Source organism: Cryptomeria japonica, chromosome 3, assembly GCF_030272615.1.
Source record: "Cryptomeria japonica chromosome 3, Sugi_1.0, whole genome shotgun sequence".
Taxonomy (NCBI): Eukaryota; Viridiplantae; Streptophyta; class Pinopsida; order Cupressales; family Cupressaceae; genus Cryptomeria; species Cryptomeria japonica.
In genome coordinates this window covers 997,067,907-997,089,386 of record NC_081407.1, presented here as the reverse complement: position 1 = coordinate 997,089,386, position 21,480 = coordinate 997,067,907, and the positions used below count along the sequence as shown (strand labels likewise).

The 21,480-nt window shown below is 44.5% G+C and overlaps 1 protein-coding gene across 1 annotated transcript in view; it reads right to left on the bottom strand.

Moving 5' to 3' along the window:
- Window positions 1–21,480, bottom strand: part of LOC131045306 (signal recognition particle subunit SRP54 2) — a 216,112-nt gene that overhangs the window by 16,044 nt on the left and 178,588 nt on the right. The window lies entirely within an intron of this gene.

Here is a 21,480-nt window from a genome sequence, read left to right as displayed (position 1 = left end):
TTATTTTCTTCAGCTACAATTTGCGTTTATGCTTATGTGATTGATGTATACTTGTGTATGTAATCAAATGAGCCGAGTTTAATGATGTTTTTGTGTCTTTAAGGTGTATTCAATAAAGGGTGTCTGAAACAAGTTTTAAATCTTTAAAAATCTCTAAATTTCTTGAGTTTTTCACTTTCCCGAGTCCAACCGAGTCTGGAGCCGAGTCTGACGCCGAGTCCCGAGTCCGAGTCCGAGTCGGCCTTGCTGAGTCCGAGCCGAGTCCGAGTCCCGTTTCTTTGATAAAAACTTCCCTCCTAGTATAATATCACACTTCTTACGTGATGGAGATCTTCCCATCTGCTAAGGCTTCTTAGGAACAAATCCGCTGTATTAGAATACCAAGCATGACCTTTTTCATTCTTTTCCTTCTTGCATTTATTATCCTCCTTATCCTAGTCCTCCCCTTCACAGTCACAATGAATGCCTTCTTATACATTAACTTGAGATGATAAGCTACGTTGCATAGACACGACTCATGTCTACTCATCATCTCCTTCTTTCAATATACAAATTGCATCCCTTCATGTGGCCATCATTCATAATCGGTGTTTGACTATGCTAATAACTCATTATTGTCGCTTTTGCTAACTTAACCATCGCCGATATTTTCTAATTGCCTTTTCTCCTTAGATAGCCTTGCCTTCTGTGTTGCTGTTGTAACATCTCCACAATCGTATGATTGTCGGGCATTTCAATAACCAAATGATTGTATTATTTATTGAGTTTTCCACTCTCACTTATCGTAATTCAATTATTGCCCGTATTATCACCAAGTCATAAGGTTTATTTATGAGCATCTATGGATGCATAAAATAGACTTGCGGTTATTATTAGTATAGTCGGTTTGGACGTAAGTAAATATATATTCACATGTAATGTCCATTCTTCTTGCACATCGGAATTATATCTTCCTCAGTGTCTCCAATCTAATGACCATCTCACGAATCACCCACTAACCTTAATATTGTTTATTATTTATCCTTCTTGTATAATTCTTAGTTGATCCATATTCATTGGAGATTATGCGATATTCTTCTCTAATGTATATGTGTAGCGTATGTAAGGAGTCAGAGTATCTTAAGAGATATCTCTATTCTAATTGATTGGCAGCCTGGTGCAGGAGCACCTTTGATTTCTTGCTAAATTCTCAAATTTTGGAATGGATGATCCTCAATAGGATCAATGAATGAATAATGGACTATTGGTAGGTCCACAAGAGTGTTTTAGGGTTATTTGAAGTGTATTTGTCTCTAGTGTTAGTTTGTTTTCTCAATTTTGGCCAATGTGCCCTTGTAAGCCAAAAATGGCATCATTTTGCAAAATAGTGTAAAAATCTTTGTAAGGCCTCATAAGGCTTTTGGACATGTTAGTTTGATGTTAGGGAACCATCCTAGAGAGTTTAGAGTGAGTAAAAGTGCATAAGTTGCAAAAATGCAAAATGGAGCAAAAGTTGTCATTGTTGCTTGACAACTTTTTGCAACTTTTCAAAAATTGATCAAATCGGTGGTTAAGAAACCGATGGGTGGTTGGTTATGAGCAAGGAGGCATATAAAATGCTTTTCAAATCATTGTAAATGGGTTGGAAGATCCATGAGCAAATTTTGAATAATACTTAAAGGCAATTTTTAGATTTTTGCATAAGATTTTGTAATTTTGGTTATAGCAGTCCGTACCAGATGGTTTGATCTTGGTACTGTCCTTTCATGGTGGTTTAGTATATATTGTTGTGGTGCTTAGGAAGTGATTTTACTCTTTCTTAGTGTAGGTTTAGTGCTTGTTTACAAATTTTCTTCAACTGCACTGCTCTCGGTTTGAGCAAGGGATTAAGACCCTAGCTATGGCTCCAACTTGAAATCCCATTGTGCTTGCTCAATAGCCCTTGGGATTCAAGTTATGGAGCTTGTCTACAGTGTATATATTCTTTCTAATGTCTTGGAAGTTGCTTTGAAGCCATTTGCCATCATATCCTAGGCGAGCTCTGCCATAGCCCAGCTAGAGATTATGACTGTTATTCTTATCATTGCTTGCAGGGAAGATCAAATGTGGTTGTGCCAAGTGTTTGGCAGGGAAGAAGAAAGCCTAATGGAGTCTCAGTAGAAGCAAGGAGGTGTGACAGGGTGTGGAAATCAACAAACCCTACTGGACAAGATTCTTAAACCCTTAAACCCTCAAAAAGAGCCATTTTGGGGTCCTGTTGTGACCATTTCACACATCGCCCCATTGCAAATGGGGGCCCCCTTTTTTCGCTCGCTTTTCGCTTCGCTTTTAGGATTTTGTTAGTCAGTCAGTTGTCTGGATTTAGGGTTAAGCCTTAGGGTTTTAATTAACGTCTTTTCAAGCCAGAATCCAGTCAGTTTTGAGAGCTTTTGAGCTTCCTTTTCTAGGATGCAAACTTTGAATGCAATGATTTCGCCAAATTGGTCTATTTTCAATTGAAATTTTGAGTGCAGGGCTTAAATTTGTCTAAGTGTTGATTATGAAATGTGAATTTTTGTCCAATTGAATATTTTTGACCAAATTTTGACTTTTTTGATTTTTGATCCCGGGCATTGAGAATGATTTGTTTTCGCCTCGTGAATTGATTAAACTTGTAAAATCATGTTATTTTGGCCTGTAGGAGCAAAATCGCTCCTGTCCCTCAGTGAAGGACCGGAGCTACAAATCAAATTTTGCTTTGTCCTTGCAAGATTTTGACGACTTGACGACTTGAAGATGTCTAAGGGAAGGTGTTTTATCAAATGAATATAACTTGAAGAGCAAATATGAAGAAAAATGGTCCAGAATGCCAAAATCGCTCCTGTCCCTCAGGAAGGGACCAGGGCGAAATACATTATAGCTCCCGTCCCTCTCCAAGGGACCAGAGCGATATTCTTCATAGGACAAAATTCAGGCAAAGATCAAGGCAAGTTTGTGTTTGATGGCAAGGAAGACGATGAAATGAACTCATTGAAGACAAATTGAAGATTTTGAAACGTCAGCAAGGACCCAAAATGCCTAGTTCGCTCCTGTCCCTCAGGAAGGGACCAGAGCGATTTTTGTTATGCATGATTTTCTTGTCCAATTTCAATCGATCCCAAGGCATGGATGAAGGGAAGGGCGCATTACGAACCCGTTGAATATAACTTTGAAGGTGATAAAGTGAAATGAAGACCACAAGAGCTAGAATCGCTCCTGTCCCTCTCCAATCTCCAAGGGACCAGGGCGATATGATGGTGATATTGCTTCTTATTCAAGTTTAAAACCGTTCCTCCAAGATCAAGACCTTCCAAGATGAGGAACAAGGAGGCAAGGACGTTTCAAGGCTTTTCAATCAAGCACAAGTTACCAAGGTCATCACATTGAAGGAATTTGCACTCTAAGACCCAGTTCGCTCCTGTCCCTCAGGAAGGGACCAGAGCGATATTGGGTATATTGATCAATTTATGCAAAAATGACGTTAAGACAAGGCTTCACAAGGTCATACAAGGTTCAAGGCGTCTTTTGAAGGTGATATATCAAAGTTTGGAACGTCCAAATGTTGTCAAACAAGCTAAAAAGCTCATATCGCTCCTGTCCTTTGGACAAGGACCAAAGCGATTTCATCAAAAACACTCATACTCCTTCAAAGTCAAGGCAAGGCGAGGATGGACAAGGTAAAAGACGCTATTTGGAAGGCAATAAACGATGAACAAAGGTTAGACGTTTACGAATCTAAGCCAGGACATGAAGATCGCTCCTGTCCCTCTCCAAGGGACAAGGGCGATGTTAGCCAAAACACAAGATATCCTTTGAAAATCACGTTAAGATAAAGACGCACAAGGTTTTAAATGGCATTTGGAAGATGATACAAGGAAAAGTTCATATCAAGATGGAGAATTTCAAGCGAAAACCTTAGGATCGCTCCTGTCCCTCTCCAAGGGACAAGGGCGATGATACATCCAAAGCCACTTATGCGCACGTGCAAGACGATCTAACTGGAAGGACCCGACAAAAATGATGATTTGAACGTAGAAATGCAGAGGTTGAACGTCAAAAATGCAAAAATCAAGACCAACATGATGGATCGCTCCTGTCCCTCTCCAAGGGACCAGGGCGATGAGGTACGTGTACTTCATTTTCAAAATATTTTGGCGTTCAAATAAACATTTTTGAATTTATTTAAATGCTAGCAAAATCGATATTTTATTTAAAAATGGCATTTAAATGTTGCGCTTGGTATCAATTAATTATTTTGCCTTGTAAAAAATCGAAATTTATTAATTAAAAATGAAAGGCATTTAATAATTAATTAATTAATTAATAAAAAAATCAAAGGGAAGCGCTTGGTATTTTATTGTTTTAAGTAAGTCGGCCTTGTTATTTTATTAAAAAATCGTTTAAAATGCCTTATTTAATTACCAAGTCGGCCTATATGGAGGTGAGACGTAAGCGCTATAAAAGGGAGGTGATGATTTTCATTTTTACATTATCATTTTATCATCTTCATTCAAGTGCGATTTGGAAGACAAAGGGAGAAGTGCGAAGTTGTGTTTGAAGAAGTGCGAATTATATCCAAGGTGGCGCTAGTAACTTCCAAGGTGGTGCGAATCTATATTGAGCGAATTTGCCAAGGCTTGAAGATCACGTTAAAGGGGAATTTGAAGATCACGTCAAGGACACAAAAGGTGGCGAAATTATTATCTTGAGGAGATCACGTTGAAGACCATCTATACCTCAATTTTGCCTAGGCGAATTTTGTTCTTTTTGCATTCTAGAATTAGCTCTCTATTGAGGTATGGCAATTTGATTTTATTGTTTTATTTATTCATCGTCATATTTTAAATTTTGAGTTATTTTGAATTTTGCATTCCTAGCTCAATCGTTTTATTTTAGGAAATGATAACTCAAAGACTTATCATGAAGTTTCCTAAAATTTATCCTCTAATCTATGTTATTTATTGCAAAATCTAGTTCTCATTATGAAATGTTGTGTAGGTATGGCGACCCCAAAGGCGGGAGCATCCACCAGTCGCTCAGCTCTCATGAAAGAAGATCAGAAGACCGAAGAAGTGGAGACCAAGATCGTGTCGAAGTGGAGCAACATTGGAGATACAAACTTGGGTAACTTTAGCACGAAGAAGTTTCGAGAGGTCCCTTACATTGGCAAGCCATCACCTGTCGCCCGGAGAATAATCGAGAGTGGTATCATTAAGGCGGCCGGCTTTCCTCCAGCTGTTCAGTGCCATGAGTTGATGATCGAATGTGCTCGTCACTATGATCCACAGTCCAGAACGATTGTGTCCAAAGAGGGAAACACTTTGGCGTACCTTTCAGAAGAAGCTATAAGTGAAGCTTTCCATCTTCCAGAGCACAGGGACATGATATACAAGAGCATAGAAGGAGCCAGATCAATGTACGAAGATGATCCAGATGCTTGTCTAAGCATTATCAATAAGAACTGGCTACTCAAAAGCCGTCCCCGTCTGAGCAAGGTCCCGAACACACCGCACAGGATTGATTTCCAGGAGGAGTACAGAGATTTAATTACCATGCTCAACCGAGTTACAGGAGCCCCTCATGCCTTCTATTTTGAGAAGTGGATGTTTTACTTCATCCAGGTGATTGTTCAAGGGAAAGGTACGATACATTGGGCTAGGATGATTAGCCATTGCTTGGACGTACAGTTGAGGAGACTCAAGGCTACTAAGTCCTTCCACATGAGTTCATATGTCATCTATGCCTTGATCAGGAGTGTTGAATACGCAGGACTACCTCATAGAGGAGTGATTGGAAGAGGACCCGGCGAGGTCAGAGCTTGTGATTCCTATGCCTACTTGCATCATCCCCCAGGGAGCAACTATAAGTTGGTTAATGATACTTTCACGATGAACATCACAAGGACGTTGCAGGGTGGAATTCACAACAGGTTATCTCAGGATGCCCAGGAATTCATAAAGAGGTACGGTGCTTGGTTCATTCAGTTTCCCAAGTTCACTTATATTAGAGTGCATGGATGTCCTTTACCACCATACATGTTGCCGAGATATCCGACAGACAGAATTGTGTTACTTGAAGTAACAAGACAGTTGGCAGCATATGTGAAGGCATTCAGACACAGACATCAGAATGGAGTTCCAGTACCTATCATTTTGGGTAATTCAGTTGAGGTATGTCCTAATGCTTTAGCTATGGATGACGCAGAGAAGGAGTTAGCCTTGTATTCTTTCTCATCTTTTGCTTTGAGAGAAAGCTTTGATCCACGTGGACATTTAGAGGAGACAGTCGGCAGGAAGTTTAGACATGAATATCAGATTGAAGATTTTATGATGAATCTCTTAGATGATCTTGAAGTGAAACGAAAAATGCATTCTAGATTACCTTTGGATTTCATCAGGAAATGCAAGATTTATAGAGTGGCCGACCAAGCTCAGGACAGTGGCAGACATATTCAGTCTTCCTATAATCGAGAAAGCAAAACAATAAGGTTAGATTGGAATGAGCCCGAAGTTGTGGATTTAGATACTTTGATGGCACCAGTCTTGTCTTGTACTCGCAGATGGGTTGACATTCAGCATCAGAAGTTGAGAGAGCAAGGCATAGCCATGACTTTCACTTTGGAAGAAAAACCAGCCGAAGGTGGAGCTAGTGTGAGTGAAGGCAATCCTAATCCTAGGAATTCAGGTGAAGGTAACCTTCGATGTGCCAGTGAGGGCAATCTCCATTCAAGAGGTTCGAAGAGGAAAGAGAGACCTGGAAAGAGAGAGTCTTCCAAGAAGAAACAAGAGGCTAACAGAGATCGATCATCCGGTACTTCTTCTAGACCTAAGAAGAGAACAATTCAAGTGGAAGAATCCATGGAGTCGATGGTACAGAACGATAGGCAGGAAGAAGGACAGGCACAACATGGTTCGCCAGATGGATCTCTCCAAGACTATGAGTTAGATGAAGACAAAGAAGACAATGAAATAACATCTCCTCCCAGACAAGAAGAAATAGTGCATAAAGAGATTCAAGTTCAAGAAACCAGATCGATTATCCCAGATTGGTTGAAAGAAAGATTAACCAAGGTGATCGTAGTAGAGGACGAGGACAATGCAATTGATTTAGAGAGCCTTGTTGGACGCTCACATGAAGTAACAGAAAAGAAGAAGGCTACCAAGATGTCCAAGATGATTCGAGATGAGACTGGATCCAGAAAACTGCAGATAGCTACACCGGCAGTAGACAAATATGAAGGTGAGATCCTAGCAGAAGAATATGATATACAGACTTTTGAGTTAGGACCATCTACTGCAAAACAGACTTTAGATGATGCTACCGATTCATTTGAAGCATTGAAAGACAAGCTTAGAGAAGAAATGGAGAAGAATAGGAAGCTTGAGCGAGAGGTCGGTGCATGGAGGACATATTTCAGTCACATCAATGAACCTTTGGGACGTCAGGATCCAGTTAGATCACCAGTACAAGCATTGCCGCTTCAATCAATCAATGAAGCAGAAAGATTCAGGAACATGGTCCAACGTACAAGTAATTGGATGGATAGATCTCATACAGTGGCTATAGAGTTTGTAACAAGGATGATGAAGATTATTCATCAAGCTATCCAGGTTCTTGAAATGATCCACAATTTGATGATAACAGTAGCTGCATTCGCCCATACCAAGGACGTTATCATTCCTGTCTTGAAAGTTATTAGACACACATCAAGGAAGATTTTAGCGCACGAGAAGATCTTGGATGGAGAACCTCACAGTTTGTTTCATTGGTCAACCTTACTCCATATGAAGAATGTTTTCTTTGAAGACATCAGTACTAGATGTAGCCAAGTTGAGGAGGTGATCAATCCGATCCAGGACAGAGTATTTGAGGTACTTCGTACCATTCTTGGCAGAAGGATCGAGGTCGAGACAGATGTGGATATGCAGGAACTAGAGGATAGAATCAAGATCATCTTTTGCAAGGACGCAAATGTTACAGATGAGCAGTATGATCAGATGTTTGCCACCATGCTCCTGATTGAAAAGACGAAGGAACTTGAACCTTCATGGGACGCAGCTCTTCTAGATGCATTCGATCAGGTCATCCACTTAGAAGAGAGTATGAAGAATCTTCCCGAGATTCCAATCGCAGAAATCGAAGGAATCGTTTCAAGATTCATTGCATATGCTAAGAAAGAGAATTGGAAAGGGAATAAGATTCTAGATGAAAGGTTGTTACATATGACATGACATCTTATTTCTCATTGGTTTATGTCTCCTAGGTTTTTGTGCCAAAATTTAATATTTGGCTATGCATTTAATATTGTTCAGTAAAAAGGAGGCCATTTGTAACAAACCCTAATTAGGGTTTAGGTGTCATGATCTTGACCGTTGATCTACTTTCGATCTGGACCTTTCATTGTAACTGGGGATGCTATTTATACCTCCATTTTTCATTTCATTTGGTAATAGTTAATAGTGTAATAGTCAATAGTTGATGTAAGAGAGATTAGAGCTAGAAGCAATTTTATTTTGTAGCAAGATTGAGTTTGAAGAGAGGAATTCAAGCAATTGTTGTATATGATGACTTGGAATTCAATAAAATATTGAAGTTATGGTGTTTTGTTGCAACTTTCTTAAGTTATCTTCATGGTTGTTTAAATTACTTGAATCATGCTCAATCAAAGTAGCTTGTTAGTTTGAAGGACATTGTGTGAGACTTGATCTTTGGTAGGATTCGTAATCCAAACCACTAGCTTCTTGCTGATTGTAGGAACGCCTTGCGTGGTCGACTAGAGAATACTTTGAATCCCTTAATCTTCAATCATTATTGCATCTTGGGTATGTACCTTCGTGGTAGTGTCCTTGATCTTTGATGCATTGAATATCATTTTATTACCTTAGAAGATCGCACTAATTTCAATTGAGTTGTTATCTTATGGCAAAATTGAAGTTGGTTGAATCTTGCCAAGTCTTGTCCATACTAAGTCATTCATAGGGTCAGACTAGATTAGACCTCTTTCAAACCCTACTCTTTTGTTATTTTTGAAAAGTTTCTTAAGTTTAGTAAAATCTTGAGCTTTCGGAATACGTAAGGCCCCTTGGAGGAAACAGCAAATCACATCATACCGCTGGAAGCTTGTCCACACGTAGAGACCCTACTAAAAGAACCTTGGAGTCTACCTAACTGATCCTTTATGCGTATCTTCAGCAGTTAGAGACTATTTTCTCAAGAGAGGATAAGATGCCTATTGGTATTTTATTCTGTGTATGATGGTGGTCAAAATACACGTCAACAGGTCCGTACTGGTACGGTCGTATCAGACAACCTTACCTCCTGATTCTCAAAGAGTGTCCAAAAGGGTGTTCGAATCACAAAAGCTCTTAGGGGGTCCTTGTTAGGGGTAAAAACGTATGTTAGTGTGAATATTAATTATAAGCGTGTTATGTGTGTTTATGTTTTGCTATTGCCGAGAGGTTCTAGTCGGGTAGTTGGGAGTCGGTGACAGTTGGCAACTTGGCCAACCGTCGGGTCTATATATTGTTTGGTTGGAACCTCGACAGGGGATCATGTATGGACAATTGGAGACATCGGAATAAAGATATAACTTTTTGGTCTAATTATTATCATCTGTCATTTATATTATGATGTACAATTGCTCTGTTCTATGAATGCTTGGTACGTGCAGGTAGTACTGTGTTATTGATTATTCACCACTATACCTTTAGGACTAAACATTTTGGCGCCGTTGCTTGAACGAACTTGGACATAACTATGGCGGCAGGCGGAAGCAATTAATGGGCTGGCCATTCGACCAGCAATTAATTGTCATGGACAGCGACACATACGAGGAGAATACCGCGGAAGAGGAACGAGCGGATCAGTTGACAACAGACTTGCTAGAGTTGTGGGACGTGTCGGTCACGCAGTACGTGCAGCGAGAGGCTCAGGAGAGAGCCGTCTCAAAAGGCACGGTACGTGGTGAACTCACCATCAGCACCCCCGTCTTTGACCTCCTCGGGAGCATTCCAAGGTTACTTGCCAGAAACTTGATTGCACGACAAAACCAAAGAGAAGGAACAGCAAAGGAACTTCAGCAGCAACAAGTTCTCCGACGGTACGAGGAACGGAGTCGTAGGGAGGAAGAGGAGAGGGAGGCCAGTCAGCGTCGTACCTCTGGCACTTGATGCCCCTACGGCCGAACAAAGACAGACGTACCACTACTACCGAAGGAGTAAACGAGGGAACTGTACGGCGATACCCTCCGCATAAAAGAACAGGCCAACAAGAGACGGCGACTAAGAGAGGTTGCCGACTCAAGGAGTCTGGAGAAACACAACAAAAGTCGGAGTCGTAGTCGGGAGAGGCAAAAACCATGTACGTGGAAGGAGTTGGCCGAGGTCGCCAGGAACCTGCCACTTCTAGACGTAGCGGAGGAAGATCTCGCCGACCAGGCCCCACACTCGACGTCAAGTGAAGAAGACTCCGAAACCAAATCACAAAGTACCCAATCAGAATTTTCCGAACAAGGAGAGGAGGTGGTACGAGACCTGCACGAGGAAATCGCCACTATTTTCGAAGCAACGTTGTCCGGCATTAAAAACTTGTCCTTGTCAGAGGGCATCAAAATAGGAAGATCGGATTCGAAAACCCCGAGAAGGAGGGACTATAGAAGTGAAGGTGACCAAAGCCCGGTTGGCAGGAACCCAACCAGACTAGGAGCGTACGGCACCACCCGGACACATAGTACCTTCCCGGCATATAGCCATTTGTAGGCACTACATAAAACCACACAGAAAAGAACGATGACACACACCCCGGAGAAACAAAAATTTCCAAAATTCATGGGCGACGGATCAGAGGATCCCGTACGGCATTGCAAGACATGTGTCACCATCTGGGAAGCAAATGGCCAGGACGATCGAGACTACTGGGTGAAGGCATTTCCAGCCACTTTGCAAGGAATAGCTATTGACTGGTACACAGACCTTGATGCGCAGCATGAAACATCCTGAAGCAATCTGAAGAAGGCCTTCGAGGAAGAATTCAAAGTCCTACGGGATGACAACGAGATTGTGGCGGAAATTTACAACACCAAACAAGGAAAAAATGAAAGCGTACGCGCATATAACAGACGGCTGAGGGAACTACTGAACAAAATGGAGAACCAGCCGGCAGATGGCCTCAAGAAGCGGTGGTTCGTGGAGGGATTGGTACCATCCTTGAGAAGGACGATGAAAGTAGTACCTCTGCCATCGTACGATGAAGCATACAATTGCGCCATGGATATTGAAAGTGAAAACAAGACATCATGGGGGAAGCGACGGAGCAGCGATGGTGAGTACGGATGACGACAGCGACGGAGGATCAAAAACAGTGCAAGCACTCCGCAAAGATATGATGAGGATGATGGAGTTAAAAGGTGACAAAGAAAGTGGCAGGGAAGGAAAAGAACTATGGTGAACTGACTGCAAGACGGAAGGGCACACTAAAGGAGGTTGTCCCCATAAAGTCTTATGTGACATCTGCCAAATAACGAGACATTCCACCAAGGAATGCCCATACAACTTGAAGGCACGGAGCACACAAGTGCTCTATGTCCAACCCGACAAAACCACACCACCAACAACACCTCCAAGGCCAACAGCAAACCCTAACGCCTCACCTGGAGGATACAGAAACAATCGGCGGGGGAACAACAGATCCAATAATAACACACCAAGGAGCAGAGTTCAATACGACGAGAAGGGGCGACCCATGATTCAGTGCAGGAAGTGCAACGGATGGGGTCAATTTGCCTGAGAATGCCAAAACGGAGGTGAGGTAGGAAGTTTGTTGTGCAGATGGTGCGGTCCAGGGAATCACGAGGACATAGATTGTCCAAAGCAAAAAGGGGTGAACATGCTCGATGTAGAGGGATCAAAGGAAGACGTACTGGCAATCACAAGGTTGCAAAACAAGAAAGCCATGTACCTGGATCCTCGCACAGAAAAAGAAAGACTTCAGGAGGCAAGGACAGATATCCAGTGGGCGATGGCTAGAGAACGGAGAGCCTTGCACCTGGCCACCGATACGCTGGTCTGGCCGGAACCAGAAAAAACTATCATCAAGCAGATGTTACAAACCACAATACCGTACGGGTGTATGACCTTCTGCAGACCATGCCACAGATAAGGATGGCTTTGACAAATGTAACCATGGACATTACCCTTGGACAGGAACACCAAACGGTGGCGGACCCATGTAGTACGGACCCAGTGAAGGAACCTGGTACGGATGCCATGAATCCTATGCTACTCGCGCTAGGCGCTGGGCGGAAACCAGTAGTAGTAGAGATGGATGTAATGGGGCAGAAGCTTACTAACACCATTGTTGATGGCGGGTCCGGAGTCAACGTACTACCGGAGGGAACTTGGCAAAGCCTGGGCAAGCCTACCCTATGGCCACCAACCTTCCACCTAGTCGGTGCCGACCAACACGGTATCAAACCCCTCGGCACCCTCATGGCACAAAAGGTGGTAATTGGGACGCAACAGTTCCTCCTGGATTTTGTAGTCATTCCGCTGGAAAGGAAAGCGTACAATGCTCTTCTAGGAAGGGGGTGGCTGATCATGGCCAAAGCTAATCACAACCGGAAAAGGAATACGCTCTCAATCGAGAGTGACGGTCATAAGTATATAATTGATCTCAAGAACCAGTCCGTCAACGAAGAGCTCGCGTCATCAGGCTCCGATTCAAAAGATTCCAATCGATGGGAGTGGGGCTCTGAAGGAGGTAGAGGCGGGAAAGAACTCGACGAGGAAGGAGTGCTAGAGTTAGACGGGTGTTTGGAGGATGGAGCCAGTTCGATGGCAGGACTTTTTCATTGGCAAATGGAGGACTATGAGGTCTTCCACCTGGAATGTCACATGCTACAAATATGCGAGTTAGGAGAATCAAGCGGGGGGATGGAGGAACAATCCTTCCCCCCAGAGTATGGTAGATATCAAGAAGGAATGGCAAGAGTGGATGACACGCCAACACACTAGTTTGACAGGGATAAACCTGATAGCCAGACAACATTGAACAAAACTGCTGGTACTGACGCAGAAGGAAGCGCGAGGGAATTGACCAATTCGTACGGGGTGCGGAGTACGCAGTTTGGAAGACAAGAGTGCCAGGAAGCTGGGCTGTACAGCGTACGTATTGCTCAACAGGGTATACCGTACGACGTACAGATTCAGAGCACAGGGGAATCAAGCAAAAACCACGGAAGGCAAGCTAAGTCGTACGGTGTACAAATTTCAGGTGGTGAGCAACAGGTTATACTTTCCGACATACGGATTCAGGGTACCAGGGAGTTAAGTAAGAACCACCGTACGATGTACGCCACCCAAAGCACAATAAAAAACGTGAGATCACCGTACTTGTATGGCGTACAAAGCATTAGGCATGAGAAAAGACCACCGTATGGCATACGACTTCCATCCACCAAACGTGTACGGCATATTGCTTGTGTGTCCATACGTGTACGACGTTCAATACACATTGCTTGTGCGTACGGAAAACGTTGCAAAGACCAGAGTAAAAGACCGTACGGTGTACAGCTTGGTCGTACGAACAAGACACGAAGAAGGGGCATATCTCCACCATACGGTGTACGGTCAGTGCAACCCAGCACCAGCAGAGGCAGGAGAAGTCCGTATGGCGACAGACAGGGAAGTACGACGGGAACAACTGACTGGTATGACAAGCATTTGGCGAAGGGTATAAGAGGCGAAAGGCAGAACACAAGGAAGGGACCGTACAGCGGGGAAACTGGAAGTGACATAATGGGCCATACCAAATGGCGAGACAGTCTGGCAGACGGTTATAATAACGACTCAGGAAGGGGTATGGGCAGAAGGGCAGAGAAAGGCAGTTGCAGTCCAACCATGACTGCCACAGAGCCTGCTAGCAGTAGGAAAACCAGGTGCAGATCGAAGGCAACAAAGGACTCAGAGGAGCTCACGACAGCGAACGTAGCATTTGAGAGTCTGACTGGCAGTAAATGCCATACTTGGTGGGAGAAAAACCCCCTAGACCATGTGATGAAGGAATTGCTGAAAAAAGCACAGGTTGACCACGCTGTGCAGATGCCCATATTTAACATTAAGGAGTTTGAGCCAGTCCTACGGACCATGGTATCTGGTTATAACCCTCACGAATGGACTTCGGTCATCCAGTTCCAAGGGTGCACAGTGCGGGTTTCATTCAAACTTGAGGATTCCAGCCGCGTATTTGGCATACCGGGTAGAGGAGCATCTGCCGCCAAACCAACCAAAAACCTTACCAGAGAAAAGAAAAAATGGTTGATAGACCTGGTGTGCAAAGACGACCTCATAGAAGAACAGTGGAAGAGCGTCTGGGTCGATAGCAGGGGAATGAAGCTTAGTTTTATCGCACCAGGAGAGTGGAGGATGTTGATGGACTTGGTTAAAAGCCGCCTGATAGGAGCCAGCCAGGCCTCAGGCATCGCCATATGGATGATTGGGTTAATGAACGGGATTAGATACGGGAAAGTGTACAACTGGGGGCAACTTCTGGCAGAACGCATTCACGACTTCCTGAGATTAGAACACAAAGCATTCTACATGTGCCATCATGCCATCAACTTGTTCCCAAATGCCGTACGCCTACAGGTATCGCCAGAGGATTGGGGGACATTTGAACCTCACGGACGGGTCGAACCAAATAAACCCACTATGTACTACTACATTCACCTGGACATCCTTGGCGACATAGCACAACACACACGGAAGAGGAGGCTAGATACATCTGTGGAAATTGAAGAGGTTAGCAATGCCGAGGATTCCGAGGAAGCGGAAGAAACGAAAGAACAGGAAAGTGGGGATGAAGGGTTCCATCTGTCGGAACACACCACTGTAGAGGAGGAAGAAACAGAGTCGTGCCAACAGGAAGAAGATGAAGAAGAGGAGCAACAAGGGGGATTGCAGGCACAATGGAAGAGTACGAGGGTAAAATTTACACCCTCAAAATTATCTTCGACACACCCGGTACCTCAGGAGGCGCTTGCAGTCGCCAGCCCAATAGGAGATGTACGATCAGTGGGGGTCCTATTTTAGAAGATTAGCGAAGGGGAGCCACCGGCACAACGATGAGTATCGTTGCCACAGATCGGTTTGGCCGTTCTGGCAGCAGAAACTGGTACGACGGCAGGAGAAATTGGTACTGCAGAAACTGGTACGATGGCAACCGAAATTGGTACGGCGGCAGCAGGAACTAGTACAGCGGTAACGGAAGCTGGTGCGATGGCAACAAAGACCGGTACGACATCGGCTAACTTAGAGGCAACATTGGGTACTATGACAGATGAGGATATAGACGCGTCGCTAGATGGGTGGCTACGACAGTTCGCGCTCGCCCCACACCTGCCCCCTTCCCCCGCACCACATAACATGGCTATCAGGCAAGGCGTGACTCCAGATACCGAGGTCACTATTCCAGATGAGAGACCCACTGATCAGAAGCAACAGAGAAGGGACGAGCAGAGCAGTGGCCTGAAAGGGACTCTCACTGGACTCCATATCACACTACCTGATCCGAGTGACCCAGCAAGCTCACTCAGACGATTCCTGATGGAGCTGCAAGGACTCTTGGATGTTGCACGCGGCATGGCTCAACTTACTGGATAGATGGAGGTTGGTAATTCAGCCGACGCAACACAACTGTGTCAATTTATGGCCCACGGGTGCAAAGATGAGTTCACGCAGTACCTTGAGTAGCAGGGATGGCCGGATAATAGTACACCGGAGATGATTCAGAACTGGACCCACAGGCACTTGATAGAAGGTTCAGGCACCTTAGGCACTACTTTCCGCAGTATGGAGGGAACTTTTCGAGAGGTGTACTTACAGATGCGGCAACATCAAGTAGAGAAAGAGGCCCAACAGATCTACATAGTAACCCTAGAAAAAGAGAGCAGGAAGCAGACGAAGTTGGCCACAGTAGAGAAGGGCTTGAGGAAGGAGATGGAACTGAAGATGACTACATGTGAAGCCCGCTGCAGTATGCAAGAGAAGGAGGCACAGGCATTGGCAGCCCCGGTGGCGGCGCTCACTTCACAGCTGGAGCAAAAGGATAAAAAGCTAATGGAAGCAGCTCACATGGTAAAGAAAGCGCGGGAACGACAGTTAATGGCAGAAAAGAACCTGAAAACTCAGGCCGGACAACGACCTCCTCCTACTACCACTACAGGGATGCCTCCTCCCTCTTCTCAGTCTTAGCTATGTTTTATTTCAGTTTCTCTTGTCTAAGTCGTCTGGAAGACGACTACGTTTTTTGGGGGGGATAATGTTAGGGGTAAAAACGTATGTTAGTGCGAATATTAATTATAAGCGTGTTATGTGTGTTTATGTTTTGCTATTGCCGAGAGGTTCCCGTCGGGTAGTTGGGAGTCGGTGACGGTTGGCAACTTGGCCAACCGTCAGGTTTATATATTGTTTGGTTGGAACCTTGGCAGGGGATCATGTATGGACAATTGGAGACATCGGAATAAAGATATAACTTTCTGGTCTAATTATTATCATCTGTCATTTATATTATGATGTACAATTGCTCTGTTCTATGAATGCTTGGTACATGCAGGTAGTACTGTGTTATTGATTATTCACCACTATACCTTTAGGACTAAACAGTCATTTGGAAGATTTTTGAGTAATTGGGCAAAAATCGGGAAGGTAGGGCTAAAAGGGGCTCTTAGGGCTACTAGGCCTAGAAAATAGGAACAAGAGAAAGCGATGGGGAAATGGAGAGAAACCGGTCACAGAACCACATGAAGGGAATTGAAACACCTTCTCAACATCATCTTAAACCCCTGCAAGTGAATGTGGGAGATTTTGACAACTTGATGGTTGGATTTACTCTAGTGAATCCCAGCCATGATTTTTGAGTAATAGGAGCAAACAAGTTGTTAGGGAGCATTCCAAAGGAGTTTAGTTGTTTGACTTGATACTAGGCAAGAGCAGGGTGTGAACAAGTATGGAAGCCCACTATAACATCTTTTACCTACCTACGAATAAAGGTGCAACTCTTTTGTGAGATCCTCCCTATCACAACCTCTTGTCATTAATGTTCTATCATCTAGGTTGTCGACCTTTGACTAATCTTATTATTCATTCATTGTATATGGGAATACGTTGTCTTTCATTCCAAGTGCAAGTCATATTATTTTGATTATCGAACCCTTGAGGATGAAATATGACAACTAAGCAGAAAGCTATCTCACGAGTCTCCTTAGAGTGCCTGATACGGTCTTTAATTGTAATTGCTGATTATATGATTAATGTTCCTGAATGATGGTCCATGGTAAGCATCACACTTGAATCTTCTAAATTAATGATCTTCCAATATTCATTCACAATTTTGTCTCTTTTAGAGACGTCACAAAATTGCGGTGTTGGGTTGCCATGGTATAAAGAGTGGGGACATATTGACGTACTAATCATATCCGTCTTCGTTCCTCTAAGTAGGTATACATATTGACGTATCTTGGCATTGATCCTTTGTTGGTGTGTGATAGTGATGTTTGAGTGTGGCATTGATATAGGCAGTCGTGCTTTCTTAATGTTCCCTTAATGAGTATGATGGGTGGACGTCATGTGGCTAAGTATTTTGTATGAGAGTCTCCAGTCCTTCATTAATCTGAATGTGAATCCATTATTGGTTATGCTGATCGATGAGTCTGTGAGAGAGTTGTTCAACTATGAGAACTTGGATGCTTGCAAGTCTTTATGCCTTGATGCGAAGACAATATATTTACTTGTCTTAGTCCTTATGGGAGTAAGATTATCTCCTCAATATGTGCTGCTTGCAACAGATAACCTGTTTGTTGTTTATTAGCTCAAGGATGGGGACATGACAATCAAGTTGAGCTTCAAAGCAGCCAGGAGTTGAGAATTGAATTGATTGGGACTTGTAGAACCTAAGGGTTTCTGCAGATAGTTGTCTTTGGGAACGAAAAATCCCACTGATAGCATAACTGAGGGGGTGAAAGACCTTCTGAGGGGTTGCTGCTGAGAGTGGGAGACAATTCAGTCTTCCATATTGAGCTTATCGAGTTTTGTTGCATTTTCATGGTGCATAGTTCATGGTGTCTTCAGCATTGCAGTTTGGGATTCCTAATTGCATCGATTCTTTTGAAGACAGAGAGCTATTCATCCTAGGAACAATTGATTGTGAATTAATGAAGTTGCTGGTAAAAATTCAGGTCTGAAGCAAATTAGAATTTCAACCCTAATACCATGATTTTGCTTGGTCCTCCTTGTTTGTGCATTTGAACCTTCCATTGGATGATAGTGCTTTGTTTGGAGGGAGGTGTTTTGCCCTCATGAATGGATTGAGGAATGAGACGGTGTACAACTGGGCTGCTGTCTTGTCCAACAGAACTCATGAATTTCTGACCTTATGGCACAAAGCCTTTTATATGTCGTTCCATGCCATTGGGTTATTCCTGGATGCTGTACACACAAGTCACTCCGGAGAGGCATGTCTGAAAACCTAGGGAGACGTTGGAATCTTCGCAGCCAACTATATTCTATTAGACCCACCTGGCTACCGTCATAGGCAGTGGGGAAGCCCACTCCAACAGGAAGCAAAGGAGACCACCACAAGTAGTACTGTCAGGAAAATGAGCAGGAGACAGAGACAGTTGAAGGAGATGCAGAGGAAGAGGCTCAAGAAGAGGATGATAGTAGTGCAGAAGAAGGGGAAGATTCCGATGATACTTCTTCTAGGAGCAGCCAGAGTAATGACACATTCCGCCTTGCTAGTCGAAAAGTAGAGAAAACACCTGGTATAGAGGAGAGATCGGGTAGTAGTGGCCGCGTGGTGTCTTTTGGGCACGTGACGAGAGGTATCCGTGGATTACCGGCGGGTGGAGTGCAACCTAAGGGAGTGGGCCGACTGGTGTTTGCACCAGCAGTATTGACTTCGGATGGAGGATTGACACCCCTCCGAACTTCGGGGGTGACGGTGGGAGCAATACCAACCGTGCCCATTCCAGGATTTGGGCAATTGAGACCCCGACCTCCATTGCCAACACCCTTTAGTGTCGCCACAATAGTTCCGACAGGAGGCATACCAATGGTTCAAGCACAGAATGTGGCAAAGGGAGTTCCAACATTATCATCGGTTGACAGCGAACCTCCTTGCACTGATGATGATGATGCCACCATGGATGAGTGGCTTGGTCGCTATGAGATGCCTCCTATGTCACCAGTGGGACCCCCGCCTGCCTCACCCCAACCACGTCCTTTTCCCCTGATTGTGGACCTAGATGAGGGTAGTTCTCATCATGAGGAGGGGTGGTAGGAGTTGGCGATGGACTTCCTGTAGGACACTGTTGGGTTTGGGGAGGAGACAAGAGAGATGCAGCAACAAATGATGACCACTACAGAGAGCCAGCCAGGGATCACAGAGATGTTTCTGGCGGAGATGGGAGCCAGTACGCAGAGAATGGTAGCGGAGGTAGAGGCCAATGCACGGAGATTGGCAGCCTCTATTCAGGAGTAGGCTCTCAGGAAACCCGCAGTTGAGGGTCTCCTCGCCTTTGCCACAGGAGGGTGTGCTGAGGAGTTTGGGAGATGTTTTGAGGCTAGGGGTTGGCCTGTCGTGGAGACTCCGGAGATGTTGGTAGGATGGAGGTGCTAGGCGCCAACTGGAGCTAGTGAAGTACACTTACTTCTTCAGAGGCTAGAGCAAGCATTTCAGGACGAGTACTACCAACTCAGGCGTACCCAGCATAGTTCATCTGCAGCAGAGACAGAGCGGTTATGGCCATCACAGCTCAGGAGGAGCTAGTCACTCGCTTGCACACGATGAAGATGGAGTTGGCACAACAGAGGGCCAGAGCAACCAGTCTGGAGGAGTTGGCTCGTGCCAAGGTAGAATCGACCAAGAGATGGCGGGGCAAGCACAGGAGGTGGCAAAGCAGATAGCCCTTGAGACCCATCTCACATCTACCCTAGAGGAGTTGGACGGAAAGTAGGAGCTCATGGAAGCGGTTTTTATGGTGAAGAAATCAAGGGAGCGGCAGTTGGTGGCTGAGCGAGATTTGAGCTATCGGACACAACAAGTCCACCAGCTGAGGGAGTAGTTGGCAGCAACACCGTCGGCCCCTTCGTCATCAGGGACGCCCTTTGTACCCCCTCAGCTTTGATTTTTCTTGTTTTGTCTCGGTGTCATTCCCCATTTTGTTTGTTAGTCGTTAGGAGACGACCTTTTTTGGGGGGGTGATGTCGGGTAATTATGTCATGTAGTAATTAGAATGTTAAGTGTGTTAAGGGTCGGTGGTTACCTGACGGTTGCCGGCAGTTGGCATCGGGCAACCTGTACCGACACCTATTTATATGTACTTGTTTCTCTATTTCAGGACATGGATATTGCTTTAGGAAATGTAACAGTACACAAAGATATAAGTGAGAAGAACTCATATGTCTGTAATCATTGATTCCAAAATGCAAAATGCAAAATGGCATCTTCCAAAATGCCAGTACATTCAAAACAAAGTTTCCTTAAGCAATATCCACATCTTGAAATAGAGAGACAAGTACATATATATAGGTGTCGGTACAAGTTGCCCAGTGCCAATTGTCAGCAACCGTTAGGTAACCACCGATCCTTAACACACTTAACATTCTAATTACGACATGACATAATTACCCAAAAACATCATCCCCCTCCCCAAAAAGGTCGTCTCCTGATGAATTATAAACAAAAAGGTGAATGACACCAAGACAAAACAAGAAAAATCAAAGCTGAGGGGGTATAGAGGGTGTCCCTGATGATGAAGGGGCCAACGATGCTGTCATTGTCAACTACTCCCTTAGCTAGTGCACCTGTTGTGTTTGATGCCTCAGATCTCGCTCAGCCACCAACTCTCGCTCCCTGGATTTCTTCACCATAACAACCGCTTCCGTGAGCTCCTTTTGCTTTCCGTCCAGCTCCTCTAGGGTAGATGTGAGACAGGTCTCAAAGATTGTTTGCTCTGCCACTCCTGTGCTTGCCCTGTCGTCTCTTGGGCCATTTCTACCTTGGCATGAGCCAACTCCAGACTGGTCGCTTAGGCCCTCTGCTGTGCCAACTCCATCTCCATCGTGTGCAGGCGAGTGACTAGCTCCTCCCAAGCTATGATGGCCGCCATCCGCTCTGTCTCTGCTGCATATGCACTATGCTGGGTACGCCTGAGTTGGTAGTAGCCATCCCGAAATGCTTTCTCTACCCTCTGTAGCAACAAGTGTACTCCACTAGCCCTAGTTGGTGCCTCACACCTCCATCCTGCCAACATCTCCGGAGTCTCCATGGCAGGCCAACCCCTGGCCTCAAATCATCTCCCAAACTCCTTAGCACACCCTCTCGTGGCAAAGGCCAGGAGACCCTCAACTGCAGGCTGCCCGAGAGCCTACTACTAAATAGAGACTGCCAATCTCCGTGCACTGGCCTTTACCTCTGCTGCCATTCTCT